Source organism: Chelonia mydas, chromosome 2 (assembly GCF_015237465.2).
Source record: "Chelonia mydas isolate rCheMyd1 chromosome 2, rCheMyd1.pri.v2, whole genome shotgun sequence".
Lineage (NCBI taxonomy): Eukaryota > Metazoa > Chordata > Testudines > Cheloniidae > Chelonia > Chelonia mydas.
In genome coordinates, this window is record NC_057850.1 from 79,919,825 (window position 1) to 79,933,137 (window position 13,313).

The 13,313-nt window shown below is 41.2% G+C and overlaps 1 protein-coding gene across 9 annotated transcripts in view; it reads right to left on the bottom strand.

The window, feature by feature from the left end:
• The window catches only part of RBBP8 (RB binding protein 8, endonuclease), a 76,355-nt gene extending 66,548 nt beyond the window's left edge, over positions 1–9,807 (bottom strand). Inside the window, exons 1-2 of one of the 9 annotated variants that reach the window (XM_043539756.1) lie at positions 9,253–9,807; positions 9,011–9,158 (exon numbers count right to left, since the gene is read on the bottom strand). The gene's annotated coding sequence lies outside the window, so the exon portion shown is untranslated. Of the gene's footprint in view, positions 1–1,179; positions 1,558–9,010 lie in introns of those variants that run through there. The other 8 variants (XM_037892754.2, XM_043539753.1, XM_037892757.2 and 5 more) reach the window with 8 other exon arrangements.
• Positions 9,808–13,313: the final 3,506 nt, after the last annotated feature.

A 13,313-nucleotide genomic window follows, 5' to 3' on the forward strand; every position in this document is an offset into this window, starting at 1 on the left:
AAGCTTATGCTCCAATACGTTTGTTAGTCTATAAGGTGCCACAGGACTCTCTGCCACTTTTACAGATCCAGACTAACACGGCTACCCCTCTGATGTCTATACAAGGACTCTCAGAAGTAGATATTTTTGCAGAAAAACCCTGGAATAGACACAGGCTTAGTCTGACTGCATCAGCTTTAAGGTCATAGTGCAAAGCCCATGAAGTAGGTGGTGGACAAGATTGCAATTTTTACAGCTTAACTTTGGGGCTAAGTTTATTTCGTTTAGATGGACACAACATTCTTTACCAGTACATATACACCTTGTAGTGAACATGACAAGCAAGTTTGAAAAAAAACAATGAGTTCACCTGTACAGGATGAGCCATTTAATTTTAATTCTTTCATAAAAATGACTTGAGATTTCTTGAGTGAGACAGGACAGGTGAATTAATAGCTTTTATTGGACCAACTTTTATCCATGGAAAGAGCACAGCTTTGAGATGTCTTCACCGACTAAAAGGGCTAAATCCTCCCCCTCCCCCCATTGCTTCCCTCTGTGGTTGGTGCCTTGGAGCACATGCTTTAGAGCCACCAAAGCTGCCCAGAGAGGATGCATCATTTCTTCTCCAGGCTGAGAGAAGTGGGTATTTCACAGGAGCCCAAAGGGGACAGCTGTGTTTGCAGCCCTGTCCATGGGCTGAGAGGGCCAAATCTCATCCTCACTTCCTTACAATGACTGCCTCGGTCAGTAACAAACTAGCGGTCTGAGCGGGGAGGAGGGGGGGTTGCAGAGTCACAGCTGGGGGGGGGTGAAGGGGGACATTTCGGGGCAGGGTTTGCGAGCAGTGGGCTTGGGGCAGTATCGGGGGGCTTGGGGCTGATTCAGGGACCCCAGGGAGGGATTCTGAGCTGGCTGCTGGGGGGCGGAAAGGGGGGCGGCGCGTGTTCCTGTGGGGCGGGGCCGGGGACCCCGGGGGGCTGCCGGGCACCAGGGGGGCGGTTGTTTGGGGGCCGGCACAGAGGGGCTGTTTCGGGGAAGGGGCCTCCCCGCGGGTCTCCCCCGAACCCGCTGGCCGCGCGGCAGAGCTGCCCCGCCCGGGTCTCGGCGGCGTCGGGGTGGGCGAGACGCCCTGGGCAGCGACTCGGTGACGGGAGCTGCGCGCGGGTCGCGCTGCCAGAGAAGGACGGGGGCGGTTACCTGGCGGCGGCTGGTTAGTCTCCAGCGGCTCGGCGCAAACGGCGGGAAAGAGAAAGGCGGGCGGAGCAAAGCGCGGCTCTGCGCCCCCCACTGGGCGCCTCAGGGACTGCCCCGGGTCGGCCGGCGACTTCTGACGAGACGGCCCGCCCCCCTCACACTCTCGCGAGAATCCCCTGCCCCGGGGGCGGGGGCTTTTTGGGAGCGATAATTAGAGATACTCTGAGGCGCGCGACGCCGGCAGGCAGCTGTAGGGCAAAAAGAACCTCCCTGCCCTCCCCCTCCCATGAGATTGGGCTAAACGTCAGCGTGGGGGCGCAACAGCCACCAAATGAGGGGTGGGGGCTTGGCACCGGCCTGGAGGATGCGGCTGAACGCGGCGCCGATCATGTTCCCCACAACCTACTTTTTAAAAAGTCGCGGGCCCCAGAGCGCCCCACTCCGGCTCCCGGTCCCAGAGCGCCCCACGCCGGCTGTGGATTTCCCCCTGGGTCTGTGAGATCCCCGCGGGCTTAACGGAAAACACCATAAAACGAGAAGAATCACGAGGCTGGGGACGCGGGAACCATCATGAAACCCCAGAACGACAGCGCGGAGTGGCGCACGTGTCAATCCATCCTGGTGGAAAGCCAGGGTGCAGTGTGGGAGCCTCACCTTCCTTGAAAAATGTAATCCGCGAGAAAAGACCCTACATGAAAAGGGAACAAATTCACCCCTGGTATCCAACCTAAGAGGCTTTTGGATTTATTGGGTCCCAGCTTTAGAATTCCCTTCGGCTGCTGGAGCCTTAATTTGTTTCTCATCAGGTCATGCTGCAAAATCCATCTTTTCCCCAGAGTTTTGGGGAGGGAAGGGTGTGGGATCTGTATAATGAGGGTTGGAAGCTGTGGTTGGAGAGTTTTCTTTTCTTTTCCTTCCTGGTTTTGGGGAGGCTGCTGTATTTATGTTTAGTATAGCAGCAGTGCCTAGAGCCCAGGAAAGGTACATGCTAGTGTTTTATATAAGGGTATAAAAATAGGGCCAGATTCTCCTTGTAAACTTCACTGAAGTCTGTTCTACACTTATTAACCTCTGTTGAGGAGCTAGCCCATAGAACATCTTCACCCAAACTACAGGGAAACACTCTTTGGGCCCAAACCTGTTCTCTTCAAGGAAGCAAAACTAAGGGACTTTAATTTGGAAGTTTACGTATGTATAAACTGAAGGATCAGATCCAAATTTCTTCTAATTATATTCTTCCTTTTCAGAACTCCATTGTACACACACACACAAAAACATCAAGAATTTTGTAGATATGGCGTAGTTATGAGCTTGGAAGACTTGCGCTTGCTTGGTTATAGGCCAGTCCTACAAACACATGCTATTTTACTCACATTAGTAAATGAGTTATATATGTTTTAATGTTTACCATATCAGGTCTGTCTTGCTATTTCACCTTCCCCTTGTTAGATTATTCAGTCACATACTTGAATGCTTAAGTCACTAGAACAGTGATTCTCAGACCTCAATGGTTCTGGAACCAAATTAGCAATCAACATTACCCAAAAGAGCCATAGGAGTGTGAATTCTTTGTTTCTCTTACTGTAGTACAGTATGATGGGAAATATATATATAGTATTATAGTAAGAGAAACAATATATATAAAATACAACAAAATGACTGAACAAGTATTATTTTATCAACTACAATGAATTAATAACAGCCTGATTGGTTAATAATTAAATCACACTGTTTTGTTTGTCATGTGCTGCAAAGAGCTGCAGGAGATACATTAAAGAGCCACTTGCAGCTCAGGAATCTCAGTCTGAGTATCACTGCACTAGAAAGTAAAAATGGAGAAACTTTCTAAATCACAAATAGATCTAAAACAAAGAAAAACTTTCTGAAATATGGTCAGATTAGAATCAAAGCTGACTTTTGAATACACTTTAAATTTAAAAAAAGAAAAGGAGTACTTGTGGCACCTTAGAGACTAACAAATTTATTTGAGCATAAGCTTTCGTGAGCTACAGCTTACTTTGCATCTGATGAAGTGAGCTGTAGCTCACGAAAGCTTATGCTCAAATAAATTTGTTAGTCTCTAAGGTGCCACAAGTACTCCTTTTCTTTTTGCGAATACAGACTAACACGGCTGCTACTCTGAAACCTGTAAATTTAAAGTTCAACTATGCTGAAAATATTACAAGTCTCAGTTAGGTACATACCTATTACTAACAAGGGCTTTGAAAATCTTTTTAGCCCATTTTCTTTCTCACTCCTCAATATTGTTTGTTTAATCACTTTTTATTACTGTAGAGATTTTTGTGTCTTCCGTATCATCTCAAAACCTTCTAAAATATGCTACTACATTTTTCTTTTGAAGCCTTCAAGCTTTGAGAGTTCAGGACTAGGAAGACTTTGCTGGCAGCTTCCTCATACTGAAGAAGGAAAGCTGTCCTTGAATTTATGCTAAGCTCTGTTAAGTAACAGTAAAAATCACCCTAAGTTGCTAGGTCAGTAATGCTACCATAAATCAAACTCATGTTTTGGTCTATAAAGCTGCTCTAGGAGAGATTATACACTTCACCGTGCTTGGACTCAGATTTCTTAGGAGTTAACTGCTTAGTACAATTAATTATGTCTTGGTTCTCCTAAGCATGAGAAAATAACTTCTTTCTCACAGATAGTCAGGTTTCAATGCATCTCAACATTTGTGGAAATAGGACACTCCTAGTATATTTGCACAAAACCCTACATCTTATAGTTCAGTTACATAGTGTGAGCTATAAAGTTCATCAAACTTAATTCTGAATTGTAATTTTACTTCCAAATATGTATTTATAGCTAATGAGTTAATGCTGCAATGAGGAATCTAGGTGGTCCAGTAGAAGATTTAAAAACATAAATAAAATAAATTGATCTGCTAAGTTTATGATGGGAAGTATGATATGGTGAGATGTAAAAAGCATTGCAATAAAATTAGTATCAGTAATTACAAACACTTATGCAATTGTTTTCCCTATAAACTACATGATCCCAATTCTTTCATTGGTTTTTAAGGCAATGTAACTCCACTGACTTCGTTGGGCTTACTCCTAATTTGAACTGCAGTAAATGATACTAGAATAAGTATAATAGTGTTTGAAAATCATATTACAGTGAACTTTTCCTCCCGTACCTACTTTCCACTAAGGAGTCATTTATTTGATTTTCTGCAGAAAAATCTGATGGTGACAAATTTGGCCACAACTTACTGAGTAGATACCTGACTAATTAAATGTACTAATGAACTACTGAAAAGCATTCTATTCCAAATTAATTTACACTAGATGTTTAAGTTTACTAATTGAACTGGAACACCATATCATTCATCTAACAGGAGTAAATATCCACATCTAGACAATAAAACTGTGGGAAAAAAGACTCTGGCATTGTTGCTGAACAGATTCAAAAGTTTCTGTGGACTCATGGCCAGATTTCAAAGGAACCCTTCACATGACACATTAACCTTGGTGTTAAAATACTTATCTAAAAACAACTCTGAAACAGGGGGTGGAATCTAGTTAAATTGATGCAAGGGTTGCTGTTAGTATGGAACTGTTAGTTATCAATTATAGGTTAATATTAATGTCCTTGTTACTGGGTGACCTGGATTATTTACCAGCAGTTTTATCAAGCTATTGATGGAATTACTATTATTGCAGCGCTCCCAGAAGCACAGATATAATGAAAAGCCTGTTATTGCACCAGTTGCTTAGGTGCTGCATCAATGTATAGTAGGCATTCTTAGAACATTAGGTGATCCTATAGATCATATACATGGGTGCAATAGGGCTAGCCAGATAAGCAGGTAACTCAGAATTCCTTGCTTTTATTAGCTTAATTTAGATTAAAAACAACTCTGAGTTACATATCTTAAAAATTACCTAGAAAATCTGCATTTGAATTTTATTTTGCCTTATTATCAAAAGGATGAGGAAAATGTTTCCTTTTTACTCTAAAACACATGTGAATGCATTTTAGTGCTCATGAAAGCTACTGGCTCAACCACTCCAGCAAGTGAAATCCCCTATTTCTCCCTACTGCATGGCCAGTGTGTTTATGACCTCCCTGAACTCTGGAGGATCCACGTCCCAGGTAAATGTGTAGTTCGTTCTCCAAGCCCATTAATGCTTTGGTCTTTCTGTTAAGACAATCAATAAGGATGTCAGTTAGCATCAATTGTAATGGTGCTTTTGTAACTAGGTCTTTTGCCACAGGGCACTGGACTGAGATCACGATCACCAAACCACCAAGTGATGGAAACACTAGATGGCATTTGAACGAACAGACTAGAAACTGGCAATTCCCTGAGCCACCCAATCCCCTCCGCTGGGGAGCAGACAGAGTTTGCTACAGCTCTGTGGTGCTGACAGCAGTTACTGCTGGTGGGAGGAGTGATTCCACTATCACTTGATTATAGTTCTGAGCAGAGGAACACTTCTTAAACCGGCTTCCCCAATCACTTTTGAAGTCAAGTCAGCATCAATTCTTCCCTTCTAGCAGAGCAGACAAACATGGAGAGAGAGAAGGCTGAATGGGCTCCCTCTCCATATTGCTTAGAGTTATCATGCCGGTTTAAGGAACATGAGCCGTAGGACTATGATACTAGCTCTGATAGCTAGCTTCACAGTGCTACAGTTAGATAGTAGTCAGTATGTGCAGGACTGGGTGCTAATTGTAGAGCTTATTACAGAGATTTCAATGGGGCTACTTAAGGTAGTAATAACTACACTTGCTAGAAGGACCAGCTCCATAGTTACTTCCAAAACATAGGGCAAGTTGACACTACCGTGCTACATTGGCGCAGCTGCACCGATGCAGCTGTGCCGCTGTAGTGCATCTGGTGAAGACATGCTATGCCAGTGGGAGAATGTTCTTTCGTCAGGATAATTACTCCACCTCCACGAGAGGCAGAAGCTACATCAGAGGGGGAGCGTCCCCTGTTGACATAGCGCGGTATGGACATTGCTTTAGGTCAATTTAACTTACGTAACTCAGGGAGGTATCGTTTTCACACCTGTGAGCAATGTAAGGTACATCGACTTAAGTGGTAGGGTAGATCAGCCCATTGAAAAAATTCTTTTTCCCTACCAGTTTGATTCTCTTCATTTCTTACATAGTTATTATTTCTGTCTTACCACTGGAGCTTAACTTGGAATATTTGGCAAGCATGCCTAGTCCAAAGACTCTAAGTAGAAGAGTGACAGATTTGGGAATAGCGTATGTTAATACCAGTGACAGACCAGAGAGAGGAACCAAAAGTGCAAAATTGTTATTGTGTAGCTGTTTTAATGGCAGATTTGATTTACTCCAGCTTTGGAAAATCATCATGAAAATTTACCATCATCCTTTACTGTGATGAATGATGGGACTTTAACAGAAAAAACAAACACCCCCCCCCCCCCCCGGAAAGGCTCCACCACCCACCCACCCCAAAAAACTCCCAAACCAACCAAACAAAAAAGTCACTCTGGGTGAGTGGGAAAGTAGTATTTGAAAGTCTGATTTATGTAGTTGGGATTTTAAAAATGTACTGTGTTCCAGTGCTCTAGATTTAGAAAACAAAGGGCTACTGGACTAATTTATAGTCTACAATGTGTCCCCTGCCAGACTTTAGAGTATATTATAAAGTAGAGCAAACTCTGGACTTGCACGGCTTGACAATATCCCTTTCAATATAGAAGGGCTGCAGGCATATACAAGTAATACAGTGCTATGATAAGAACACAATAATAATTATAATACTTTAAACTTCTGTTATGGTTGTCATCTAAGGACCTGAAAACGCTTGGGAGATATTAGTTAATTACACCTTGGAACAACCCTCCAAAGTATTACCATCTTTATTTAACAGGTAGGGAACTTAAGCACAAAGAGACAAAGGCTAGATCCTGATTGTAATGTAAGTTGAGCATGCTCAGTACTACACAAAAGGTGCTCAGCCCTTCACAAGCTTGGGCCCTGTCATGTCCAAAGTGGCACAAGCAAGCCACTGCCAGAGTTGGAGGCCCTGGAGTCTTAGCTCTTATTCCCTATATCTCTGATTTTGGTTTGTCTATAGAACCCATCACCATGGTGTGTGTCTACTAGAAAACAATGCCATGCAATTCCCATAAATTAGAATACTGGGTCAAACACATTTGACCTACCTGTCTGTATACACAAATGCACTTTCCCCAATACTGATACAGGAAACATTTTTGTGAATGAAACTTATCACCTGACATAATAGGTATAATATTTATATTTCCTTTTTTTGGAAAAAAATATTTATTCTTTAAAATATGTAGATTGTTAATATTTTACAATTTTCAGTCACAGATTTTAGCCTCTAAAAATGAACCAGTTTTTCTGAACTGTATTCTTAGACTCCATGAGAGTGAAAAACCTTTCCTTTTGTTCTTTTCCCTTTTCCCACATTGAAAGAGAACATCTTATTTTATCTTATTTATTAACTTATTATCATTAAGTATTAATTATCATTAAGTATTAATTTATTATCTTATTAACATCTTATTTATTGAAGAGAACATCTTATTTTATCAAGCAGACACAGTGCTGCCAATGAGAAGGTCAGTTCAGCCTGTCATTCACAGCATTTTTGTGATGTTCAGCCGGCCTATTTACTGGCATTCTATCAGATCGTAATAAAGATAACTGTTCACTTTTACATCAAACTGGAGTGCCAATGTAGTAAGCATGCACTGGGATAAGACTTCCTGTTGTGAGGTTATCTTAAATTCTCCTATACTCTGTATAGAGCATCATTCCCACAAGCTGCTCTAAAACATAACCCACTAGGTACAGAATGTTTCTCTACATCTTACAGAAGACCTGTAATTATTTTCTCTAAAGATACACTCAAACAAGTTTCCTGGGGAGATGGAAGTGGTTATAAGATTGTTTTCAAAAGTATAGTTACATAGATGACAGGAAGATTCACATTTACTTCAGATTAAGAGTTATTTGTCCTAACAGGCATGATAAAACCTGTCTTCATTCCTTTCTATTCAGCTCAGGTACTTTTGAGTGCCAGTAGTTAATCAGTTACCAAATTCCATAGCCTTTGTTTTCTATACTATTTTATTCTTCTTATTTGACACTGTACCTGTGAATATACTCAGATTCCAAACAGTCACAATTTTCAGGGCTGTATGGATCTGGGGTTCTGATTTGGGCTTTACTCATATTGCATACTGTGAATTACTTATCAAAACATATTTAAAGTAAGTTTCTTACATCTAAGAAACAGCAGGCTTCTGAACATTGACCATTAAGTCAGTTATGGTTATGCTAACTCAAGGTTTGTGAATTAACTCACTCCATAAAACTGAATATTTTTTTAAAAGTTGGTCTAAGACGAAATATAACAGTAGTAGCACTTTGTGCTTGCATAACACTTTACTTTGCCACAACAGCCCCCCTGAGTTAGATATGATCACATTTACAAATAAGAAAACTAAGGCAGAGAAGTTAAGAGACTTTCCCAAGTTCACCCACCAAGTCAATGGCAGAGCGTAGACTAGAATTCAGGAGTACCCATCTCCCTCTTCTGTGCTTAGTCTAGTAGACTATGCTCCCCATTAAATATTATTATAGACAGAATAGCTGATGTTCAGCTACATACAGAAGTGTCAAAAGTTATACTTTCAAAAATGATGTCACCAACAACCACAGAAGCAGGAATAAATGGTATTTAGTAAATTGATACATTAAAAAAAACAGCAACTCTACATCTTTAAGTGTGGTAACAATGATTTTATAAGGTTACTTAAACAAGTTCAACGTTTAAAGAAAGATTTTTAAAACTCACCCTTTTAAGTGTGAAAAGTTCTGTTCTCGATCAGGGATGATGAATATTTCCTGCTGATTCTCCCTTAAGCTATAAACCGCAGGCATAAATGAAATGAGGAAGCTGCTATGGACCACACTACAGAATGCTGAGAAGAGATCTGCTGCACCTAAGATACATACAATGTGCAATGGATAACCTAATATGCCTTTCATTTAACTGGCTGGGCAGGTTTCTACATTCTGTAGAACATGGAATCATACCAGAATTTGTTGGCATAACAGGCCTGTCAAACCGGTTCCTCAGCAGACCAGGAACCTGTCCAACCAGTCTGCATCAAAGGCCAGCCCAACATGCTGCAGCTCAACTCAGTTCAGCCAGGCTTTGTACATGGTGAATCATTCATGCCTCCATCAACTCCCAACATACTACCTTGATAGAATGATGTAGCCTCCAGCAAAACAATTTACCAAGGGGTGGAGGAATGATATATCCGTGTCACATACAGTAAGATCCTATTGTAAATTCTCCTTCATTACATATGTAGATGCACTAGTCTAAAAGCTTTGCCTTACACTGGCATCAACACAGAGAAACAGGGAAGAAAACCATTTATTTTAAAGCAAAAGTAACACAGTCTAATTGTAATTAAATGACAGTACATTTTTAGCACAAACAAACAAAATGCTAAGATCAAATCCTGCCCTATTGTCCAGACCACGTTCATGAGTTGTACCCTCCTGTACTGGAACCAAGGCAGTCCTTTGCATGTGGCGGGACAGGATGCTCAGAGCCTGCGCAGGGGTCTGGTGAGCTGTCTGCTGGGTTTCTTCTGCCTCACTGCAGGGTTTTTTTTGGCGGTGAGGCAAGTCAGAGGAGGTGCAACGTACGGGCAGTGTGTCCACAACTATCCAGAACTACTTGCCAAACACAACCCTCCTCCCATATAGCGGGCACAGACTCCGACAGTGCTACTGTAGCTCATGGGCAGTTGCACTGCTGCTAGGCACGTCATGGCCTGGGACCAAGGATCTTTGGGGAATTGCCCTGAGCATATTTATTCAAGCTGCATGCAGGAACCAGGATTTTCCTCAATAGAATCTTGTCCTTATAAGCCTGTATTTTCTTCCCTGTAAGAACATGGGTCATAATTTTCAAATCCGGTGCATGATTTTCAGAGGTGCTGAGCACCCTCCACTTCCTTAGAAATCAATGAGAATTGTGGGTCTCAGCACCCTTGAAAATTCGACCACTTGTACCTAAAGTTAGGATTCTAAGCACATAGTTAGGCTCCTTTAACTTAGGAGCCTAACATTAGGCATCCTGACTTGAAAAATTTCACCCTATTCTTTCTGACAAAAATGTTGTCCTAAACTAGAAACTGCGTGTTTGTTCATGATGTGATCTAACCCTGTTATTTTTTATACTGCAGTAGATCCCCATTTTTATCAAGTTTAATTATAGCTAGTAGAGATCTAGTGATTAGTGCAGAGGAAATTACCCTTCCCTTGAACCAGCCTTGTGTAAGATATCCCCCACTTTATTTATCATAGACCAGGATAGCAAGGAGAAAGGAACGGACGTGTTAGCATGAGAACCATGAAAATATTTATTTTCCTGTGAGATGGTGAAGCAGAATGTGAGACTACATTTTGTGAAGGATTTGGAAGTAGGACCTAACTGTGAAGAAGGCAACCGGATTAGTACATTTCAGCTGAAATGAGAACTGTGCACGGTTTATGCTTGCAGTCACACAACCTCAGGCTACGATTTCATACAGCTAAGCAGAGCTGGGCTTGGTCAGTACTCGGATAAGAGGTTTACAAGTAAATCTGCTGCAGGAAGTGGTTTTGGTGATTTAGTGATTCACCGGGTAGTAATGAATCAATGCCATACATGATAGGGGCATTGGGTGCTGCCATATTTCAGTCAAAACATAAAACAGAGAGCGTGGCAGCATTAAAGATGAACTGTGAAATCAATTACCTGATTTTTCCTCTGAGCCCACTAATTTACAACAGGTCTCCAAAATATATTGTCAGGAATCAATGTTACAAGGTTACATTGTGCTTGTGGTTCTCTGTAATGTAGATTTTGATTTTTTTTTTTTCCTACTAAAGAAGGCAACACAATTGCTTCACCCTGAAAACACAGAAACCTAAGATATCCCTTCTCTTGTTTCAGATACTCACTTTTGATGAACTTTGTAATAAAGGAGGCTACTGTAAGGGGACATCACAGAGATACACTGCTTCAACTTGAACACATCGCTATGTTTCTTTGCAACTGAAAAAAAAAATTACCTTCAGTTGTTTATCACCCTCCAGCTTCACTCCTTAAAAGCCACACTACTGATCATCTGTAAGCTCTTCCAGTTTATGTAACATACACAGAGAATCTTCTTATGGATAAAAGACTCAAAAAGTGACACAAATCTAAAGTAAAACAACCTAAATGGTGCAGGTGCAGACTTGCTCTTATAGTAAAAGTATGCACAAACATTCATGTCTGCAAGTATTCATTACAGAGAGTTTACAACATACTTCCCTATCAAAAGCTGCTCAGTACTTTCATGAACAAATTCAGATAACACACACAAATACCCCTATCAGAATTAGCTATCATATCTCTCTTCATGACAGGTTATGTGGCAGGGTAAGGGCAATGAGAATTTTGATGCAAACTGCATCATAGGGAATAACCTGATAAATGGGCCAAGCCCTAGGTGGGTGATGCAGTGAAGTGGATCTAACCCTCTGCCAGCCATGGGATTCCTCAAGGTTGGTCAGGGAATGAATATACTTTGGTGCTCCTCTAAGTAGGAACTGGGTTGGGCCCTGGTTAGCATTTGCTACTGCTGATAATTTGCTGATGACAATTTCTCAAGTTTTTCCTGAGCAGGTATTGCAGGGCTGGGCAGTGGTAGTGTATCAAGCCAAGTCAGAAAAAGAGAACTATCATTTTCACTATTCTCAACACAGGAGTGAGTTTGAAACAAAAATGGGGGTATTTTTCCTCTCAGAGAAACAAACGTTGAAATGTTATTCCTTCACATTCCAATTCTGCCTCTTCCTCCACAGATGCAAAGGGCCCTCTTGTAGCAGAACCAGAGCAGTTCATCTATCAAATGGGGAAAATTAGGGTCTGGGGAGTTTATTCACTGTTGTGTGATATCAAGCCCTGCACAGTGGGCTTAGCACAGAGTTCCTGTGGGCTGTTGAGAAGGCAGATTTGGAATGGGGGAGAAGCAGGGCTGGAGGATTTACTCCAATGAAATTCTAAGGCCCTTTCCACCTTCAAAGGAGATGAGATCTTCTTGACGGTCTCCTTTCCAAGTGGTGACCAGATCTGACCTTCCTTAGTTTATAAGAGCACCCCAACTCTTATTATGCGGTGCTATGACTGCAGATACTAGAGCTTCCTTCTGTAGATTTTTAAAACTTGTTGCTTATAAGATTTATCCTCTCCTTGTAATAATTCATCTTTCCAGGAAAGCCAGGTATTTGTTATAAAAACGATCAAGGTTAATAACTGGCCATTATTTGTCTTCTCTACTCTTGACTAACAAATATTTTTGTGCTGCCTACAAGTTGGCTACCTCACTGTTCACCCCTTTTTCCAGATCATTAATATATTAAGAAACACTGGTCCTAGTATGGAACCTTGAGGAATTCCACTGCTAGCCTTTTGCCATGTTGAAATTTGGTAATTTTTCTCTCCATTTTGTTTTCTGCTTTTTGTCTTCTGCTTTTCAATGACCTAAGGGCTAAATTTCAGTTTCAAAGGGCTAAATGAAAGTAATTTGTCAAGGATTAATAAATATATATACAGTAGTAAAAATAAGTTTGGTGAAGCAGTATTTGTACTGTATCTGTAAAGTTGCTAATCTGCTTTTAACCAACCTTGCAAGTCACAATCTAATATTTTTAAATTATAGTCATTACAAGTGGATTTATTAAACCCTCAGCTAATCACCGTTGTTTCAAAAATACGCCACTCTCAGAACAAAAGAGTAACTCAGACAAGACTTGGAGAAACTGGCATTTCCCTAGCTCATGTGTTCCATTCCTGAACAATGCTCTTTGTATTTCTCATGGAAATTAAAAAAAACCAGGCTCTGCTTGCACAACATTAACTTTTGCTCTTTGCTTGGAAAGTGAAGTATATTTGAGTGTTGGTGGCCTTTATTTATTTCACAATAAATCTAGTCTATCCTTGTGCCTCACATACAGTGAATTCAGTTTGGTCACCTCTTCATTGGGCACACTTACTAGTCCTATTTTACTACATGGACCATAACCTAAGCCTTGGCATAGTCATAGTG